The sequence below is a fragment of the Sapajus apella genome, unplaced genomic scaffold, assembly GCF_009761245.1.
Source record: "Sapajus apella isolate SASKATOON/1434 unplaced genomic scaffold, GSC_monkey_1.0 scaffold39, whole genome shotgun sequence".
Classification (NCBI taxonomy): domain Eukaryota; kingdom Metazoa; phylum Chordata; class Mammalia; order Primates; family Cebidae; genus Sapajus; species Sapajus apella.
In genome coordinates this window covers 11374507-11382921 of record NW_022436979.1, presented here as the reverse complement: position 1 = coordinate 11382921, position 8415 = coordinate 11374507, and positions in this window count along the sequence as shown.

Here is an 8415-nt window from a genome sequence, read left to right as displayed (position 1 = left end):
GTGCACTTGGGCTACAGTTCATTTATAAAACAAAAATTTATTTCTTGAATAAAAAAGTAAACATCTTACTGTAACTTTTATACTTTATAAACTTTTTAATGTTTAACCTTTTTGACTCTTGTAATAAAGCTTAAAACAAACACACTGGGGGGAAGATCCAAGATGGCCATTTAGGAACAGCTCAGGATTGCAGCTCCCAGTGAAAGCGCAGAGGGTGAGTGGATGCCGCATTTTTATTGCCCACAGACCAGGAGATTCCCAGGCGGAGGTGCCTCACAGGTCACCAGCGCAGCTGAATTGGCCAGCTGGGCTCTTTTTGTTGGCACGGCTTCTTTGCCCCGTGCGGCTGCTTTGTCGGCACCCCAGCATGGCAGTTCTCTGTACGAAATACACTGGTCCGGGTGCCCTGCAAGCTGGCAATTGGAGCACCGGGAAGTCGCCCATTAATCTAACTAAAAAGGGGACTGAACAGGGAGCCAGGCCAGGAGATTCCTGGGCAAAAAAAAAGCACCATGAATCTCAGCGCCACTGTTTAAGCAGGCACAGTGAGTCGCCTCATGGGAAATCACACAGATCCCAGCACATTTTCAACAGGCGGCTGGAACACCTGGAAGAGAGTCAACTGATCAACTTAAAAAAAAAAAGACTCTGAAGCAGGGAGCCAGGTGATCAAGCTTGGCTGGTCCCACCCCCACGAAAGAACAGTAATCAGAAACTCTCTGGATGGAGAGTTTCACAGCAAGCGCAGCTGAACCCAGGATGGTCCAGCTCTGTCGGGGAGAGGCATCCGCCATTACCGAGGCACTCCACCACTACGGGGGTAGTCCACCATTGCTGAGGCAGCCTGCCTTTCCCAAGGCAACCCTCCATTGCTGAGGCTGCCTGCCATTGCCAAGGCAACCCGCCATCGCCAAGGCAACCTGCCATTACAGAGAGAGTCCGCCAATACAGAGGTGGGCCACCATTGTCAAGGCAGTTCTAACTACACCCATATAAACAGGACTGCAGGGAGGTTCACATGGCAGCTGGGCGGAGCGCACAGCAGCTCAGCAAAGCCTCTGCAGGCAGACAGTGACTAGGCTGCCTCCTTGCTGGGCAGGGCAGCCCTGAAAAAAAAAAGGCAGCAGCACAACGGAAACTCATAAATAAATCCCTAACTCCCTGGGACAGAGCACCTGGGAACAAAAAGTGGTTTATGATTTCTGCTGCAACAGACCTAAATGTACCTGCCTAGCAGCTCTGAATGAACAACGGAGCTCACAGCTCAGCATTTGAGCTCCTATAAAGGACAGACTGTCTCCTCAAGCAGACCTCTGACCCCTATATATCCAAAGACTCATCTCATAAAGGAGAGATCAGACTGAAATTTGGCGGGTATCCTTCTGGGACAAAGATACCAGAAGAAGAAACTGGCAGCAACCCTTACTGTTCTGCAGTAGCTGCAGGCAATCACCAGGCAAGCGGGGCCTGGAGTGGACCTCAGCAGTCCTACAGCAGAGGGGCCAGACTGTTAGAAGGAAAACTAAGAAACGGAAATAACTTCATCATCAACAAACAGAATGTCCACTCAGAGACCAAATCTGAAAGTCAGCAACTACAAAGACAACAGGTAGATAAATCCATAAAGATGGGAGAAACCAGTACAAAAAGGATGAAAACACTCGAAACCAGAAGACCTCTCCTCCTACAAGCGATCACAACTCCTCACCAGCAAGGGAACAAGGTTGGATGGAGAATGAGCGTTATGAAATGACAGAATCAGGCTTCAGAAGGTGGGTAGTAAGAAACTTCTGTGAGCTAAAAGAACATGTTCTAACCCAATGCAAAGAAACTAAGAAACATGAAAAAAGATTTGACAAATGCTAACGAGAATGGACAAAATAGAAAGGAATGTAAGTGAATTGATGGAGATGAAAAACACAACACAAGAACTTCGCGAAGCATGCACAAGATTCAAAAGCCAAATTGACCAAGCAGAAGAAAGGATATCAGAGGTCGAAGATCAACTCAATGAAATAAAACAAGAAGGCATGATTAGAGAAAAAAGGGTAAAAAGAAATGAACAAAGTCTCCAAGAAATGTGGGACTATGTGAAAAGACCTAATCTACGTTTGACAGGTGTACCAGAACGTGACGAACAGAATGAATCCAAGCTGGAAAATACTCTTCAGGATATCATCCAGGAAAAGTTCCCCAACCTAGCAAGGCAGGCCAATATTCAAGTCCAGGAAATACAGAGAACACCACAAAGATATTCCTCATGAAGAGGAACCCCAAGGCAAATAATCGTCAGATTCACCAGGGTTGAAATGAAGGAAAAAATGCTAAGGGCAGCCAGAGAGAAAGGTTGGGTTACCCACAAAGGGAAGCCCATCAGACTCACAGCAGATATCTCAGCAGAAACCCTACAAGCCAGAAGAGAGTGGGGGCCAATATTCAATATCCTTAAAGAAAAGAACTTTCAACCCACAATCTCATATCCAGCCAAACTAAGCTTCATAAGTGAAGGAAAAATAAAATCCTTTGCAAACAAGCAGGTACTCAGAGATTTCGTCATCACCAGGTCTGCTTTACAAGAGCTCCTGAAAGAGGCTCTACACATAGAAAGGAATAACCAGTACCAGCCACTCCAAAAACATGCCAAATGATAAAGAGCATCAACATGATGAAGAATCTGCATCAACTGAGGGGCAAAACAGCCAGCTACCACCAAAATGGCAGTATCAAATTCACACATAACAATATTAACCCTAAATGTAAATGGACTAAAAGCCCCAAACAAAAGACACAGACTGGCAAATTGGATAAAAAGACAAAACCCATCAGTGTGCTGTATCCAGGAAACCCATCTCACATGCAAGGATACACAAAGGCTCAAAATAAAGGGATGGAGGAAGATTTACCAAGCAAATGGAGAGCAAAAAAAAGCAGGAGTTGCAATTCTCATCTCCGATAAAATACACTTTAAAGCAACAAAGATCAAAAGAGACAAAGAAGGACATTACATAATGGTAAAAGGATCAATACAACAAGAAGAGCTAACGATCCTAAATATATACACACCCAATACAGGAGCACCCAGATACATAAGGCAAGTTCTTAATGACTTACAAAGAGGCTTAGTCTCCCACACAATTATAGTGGGAGACTTTAACACCCCATTGTCAACATTAGACAGATCAACCAGACAGAAAATTAACAAGGATATCCAGGACTTGAACTCAGACCTGGACCAAGCAAACCTAATAGACGTTTACAGAACTCTCCACCCCAAATCCACAGAATATACATTCTTCTCAGCACCACATCACACCTACTCTAAAATTGACCACATAATTGGGAGGAAATCACTCCTCAGCAAATGCAAAAGAACGGAAATCATACCAAACAGTCTCTCAGACCACAGTGCAATCAAGTTAGAACTCAGAATTCAAAAGCTAACTCAGAACCGCACAGCTTCATGGAAACTAACAACTTGCTCTTGAATGTTGACTGGATAAACAATGAAATGAAGGCAGAAATAAAGATGTTCTTTGAAACTAACAAGAATTAAGACACAACATACCAGAATCTCTGGGACACATTTAAAGCAGTCTCTAGCGGAAAATATATAGCAATAAGTGCCCACATGAGAAGCAAGGAGAGATCAAAAATTGACACCCTATCGACAAAATTGAAAGAACTAGAGGAGCAAGATCAAAAAAACTCAAAACCTAGCAAAAAAACAAGAAATAACTAAGATCAGAGCAAAACTGAGGGAGATAGAGACACAAAAAAACCCTTCAAAAAATCGATAAATCCAGAAGCTGGTTTTTTGAAAAGATCAACAAAATAGGCAGACCACTAGCCAAATTAATAAAAAAGAAAAGGAGAATAACCAAATTGATGCAATAAAAAACAATAAAGGGTATATCAGCACAGATTTCACAGAAATTCAAACCACCATCAGAGATTATTACAAACAACTATATGCACATAAACTAGCAAACCTGGAAGAAATGGATAAATTCCTGGACACTTGCTTCCTCCCAAACCTAAACCAGGAAGAAGTCGAAACCCTGAGCAGACCCATAACAAGATCTGAAGTTGTGGCAGCAATTAAGAGCTTACCACTCAAAAAAAAGCCCAGGTCCACATGGGTTCACAGCCGAATTCTACCAGACATACAAAGAGGAGCTGGTACCATTCCTTCTGAAACTATTCCAAATAATCCAAAAAGAGGGAATTCTTCCCAAATCATTTTATGAGACCAACATTATCCTGATACCAAAATCCGGCAGAGACTCAACAAGAAAAGAAAACTTCAGGCCAATATCCATGATGGACATAGATGCAAAAATCTTCAATAAAATACTGACAAGCCAATTGCAACAGCACATCAAAAAGCTTATCCACCATGATCAAGTAGGATTCATCCCGGGGATGTAAGGCTGGTTCAACACACGTGAGTCTATAAATGTAATTCACCACATAAACAGAACGAAAGACAAAAACCACATGATTATCTCAACTGATGCAGAGAAGGCCTTTGACAAAATTCAACAGCACTTTATGCTAAATACCCTCAATAAGCTAGGTGTTGATGGAACGTTATCTTGAAATAATAAAAGCTATTTATGACAAACCAGCAGCCAATATCATACTGAATGGGCAAAAACTGGAAGCATTCCCTTTGAAATCTGGCACTAGACAAGGATGCCCTCTCTCACCACTCCTATTCAATACAGTACTGGAAGTTCTAGCCAGAGCAGCCAGGCCAGAAAAAGAAATAAAGGGTATTCAAATAGGAAAGGAGGAAGTAAAATTGTCTCTATTTGCAGACAACATGATTGTATATCTAGAAGACCTCATCATCTCAGCCCAAAATCTCCTGAAACTGATAAGGAACTTCACCAAAGTCTCAGGATACAAAAATCAATGTGCAAAAATCACATGCATTCCTATACACCAATAACAGACTTAAAGAGAGCCAAATCAAGAACGAACTGCCATTCACAATTGCCACAAAGAGAATAAAATACCTAGGAATACACCTCACAAGGAATGTAAAGGACCTCTTCAAGGAGAACTACAAGCCACTGCTCAACAAAATAAGAGAGGACACAAAAAGATGGAGAAACATTTCATGTTCATGGTTAGGAAGAATCAATATTGTGAAAATGGTCATAGTGCCCAAAGTAATTTACAGATTCAACGCTATACCCATCAAGATACCAATGACCTTCTTCACAGAACTGGAAAAAATACACCTTAAACTTCATATGGAACCAAAAGAGGGCCCACATAGCCAAGTCAATTCTAAGCAAAAAGAACAAAGCATGAGGCATCACATTACTGGACTTCAAACTATACTACAAGGCTACAGTAATCAAAACAGCATGGTACTGGTACCAAAACAGAGATACAGGCCAATGGAACAGAACAGAGCCCTCGGAGGCAACACAACATATCTACAACCATCCGATCTTTGACAAACCTGAAAAAAACAAGCAATGGGGAAATGATTCCCTGTTTAATAAATGGTGATGGGAAAACTGGCTAGCCATGTGCAGAAAGCACAAACTGGACCCCTTCCTGACACCTTACACTAAAATTAACTCCAGATGGATTAAAGACTTAAACATAAGACCTAACACCATAAAAACCCTAGAAGAAAATCTAGGCAAAACCATTCAGGGCATAGGCATAGGCAAGGACTTCATGACCAAAACACCAAAAGCATTGGCAACAAAAGCCAAAATAGACAAATGGGACCTAATCAAACTCCATAGCTTCTGCACAGCAAAAGAAATAGTCATTAGAGTGAATCGGCAACCAACAGAATGGGAAAAAATTTTTGCAGTTTACCCAACTGACAAAGGGCTGATATCCAGAATTTACAAAGAACTAAAACAGATCTACAAGATAAAAGCAAACAAGCCCATTCAACAGTGGGCAAAGGATATGAACAGATGCTTTACAAAAGAATACATACATAAGGCCAACAAACATATGAAAAAATGCTCATAATCACTGGTCATCAGAGAAATGCAAATGCAAATCAAAACTACATTGAGATACCATCTCACATTAAAAAATCTGGAGACAACAGGTGGTGGAGACGATGTGGGGAAAAAGGAACACTTTTACACTGTTGGTGGAAGTGTAAATTAGTTCAACCATTGTGGAAGACAGTGTGGCGATTCCTTATGGACCTAGAAATAGAGATTCCATTTGACCCAGCAATCCCATTACTGGGTATATATCCAAAGGATTATAAATCATTCTACTGTAAGGACAGATGCACACGAATGTTCATCACAGCACTGTTTACAATAGCAAAGACCTGGAACCAACCCAAATGCTCATCGGTGATAGACTGGATAGGGAAAATGTGGCACATATACACCATGGAATATTATGCAGCCATCAAAAACAATGAGTTTGTGTCCTTTGAAGGGACATGGATGAACCTGGAAACCATCATTCTCAGCAAACTGACATAAGAGCAGAAAATCAACACCGCATGTTCTCACTCATAGGCGGGTGTTGAACAATGAGAACACATGGACACAGGGAGGGGAGCACTACACACTGGGGTCTGTTGGGGGGAAATAGGGGAAGGATAGCGGCGGGTAGGGAGTTGGGGAGAGATACCATGGGGAGAAATGCCAGATATAGGTGATTGGGAGGAAGGCAGCAAATCACACTGCCACTTGTGTACCTATGCAACAATCTTGCATGTTCTTCACATGTACCCCAAAACCTAAAATGAAATAAAATAAAATAAAATAAACACATTGTACCACTATACAACATATTTTCTTTCTTTATTCTTTATATTCTTATTCTATAAATTTTTATTTTAAAATTTTTTATTTTAATTTTTCACTTTTAAATTTGCTAAAAACAAAGACACATACACAAAAATTGGCCAGTGCCTACACAGGGTCAGGATCATCAATATTACTGTCTTTTTCTTTTCTTTTTTTTTTTTTTTTTTGAGGCAGGGTTTTTTTCTTGTTGCCCAGGCTGGAGTGCGGTGGTGCAGTCTTGGCTCACTGCAACCTCCACTTCCCAGGTTCAAGTGATTCTCCTGCCTCAGCCTCCCGAGTAGCTGGGATTAGAGGTATGTGCCAGAACACCCGGCTAATTTTGTATTTTTAGTAAAGACAGTGTTTCTCCATATTGGTCAGGCTGCTCTCGAACTCCTAACTTCAGGTGATCCATCAACCTCGGCCCCCCAAAGTGCTGGGATTATAGGTGTGAGCCACAGCACCCAACCATCACTGTCTTTACCTCCACATCTTGTCCCACTGGAAGGTCTTCAGAAGCAACAACAAGCATGGAGCTATCATGTCCTATGATACCAATGCCTTCTTCTGGAATATCTCCTTGTCTTTGTTTTGTGTTGCTGTAAAGAAAAACCTGAGGCTGGGTAATTTATAAAAAGACGTTTATTTGGCTCATGGTTCAGCAGGATGTGCAAGAGGCATGGCACCAGTATCAGCCTGCTTCCACTCATAGTAGAAGGTGAAAGGGAGCTGCTGTGTGCAGAGATCACATGATGAGAAAAGCAAGAGGAAGTGAGGAGGCATCCGTTTCTTTTTAACAATCAGCTGTCATGGGAACTAACAGGCTGAGAACTCACTCGCTCCCTACCCCATGACCTGTCCCCATGACCCAAACTCAAACGTTTCCCATTAGGCCCCACCTCCAACATTGGGAACAAATTTTCAAGATGAGATTGGGAGAGAACAAACATCAAAACCATAGCGCTCCTGAAGGATCTGCCTGAGACTATTTTACAGTTGAGTTAATACTCAGAAGAAGTGCAATTTAAAATAACAATAAAAAGTATAGTATAGTAAATCCACAAACCAGTATCATCATTCTTTATTAACATTATCAAGTATTATGTACTGTACATAATATGTGTACGATATTTTTATGCAATTGGCAGAAGTAGGCTTGTTTACACAAGCATCACCACAAATATGAGTGCTAAGATATCACCACAAATATAAGAGTGCTAAGATATTAGCAGCTAGGACGTCATTAGGGATGGGAATTTTTCAACTCCATTATAATCTTATTGGACCACTCTCATATATGTGGTCTGTCATTGCTATATGGTGCATGAATGTATTACATAAACTAATAATAGTGACATTTGAGAATAATAAGGATGAAGGGGACAGGGTTGGGAGGATGTAGTGGGTGTTGGATATGTTTGACTATTCAGTGTGTTTGAAAATTATCCCTACATTTAGGTAATTTCTCACTTTGTGTTTCAAGCTAGAAAGCTTGCCTGCTCAGATTTAATGGTCATATTATGTTAGTTTCTAATTCAGACTCTCCAGACATCTTGGAGAATCTTTTAGGTATCTGAGATTTTAAATTCATTCCTTTTCACTGTTAAGAACCAGACTGGTG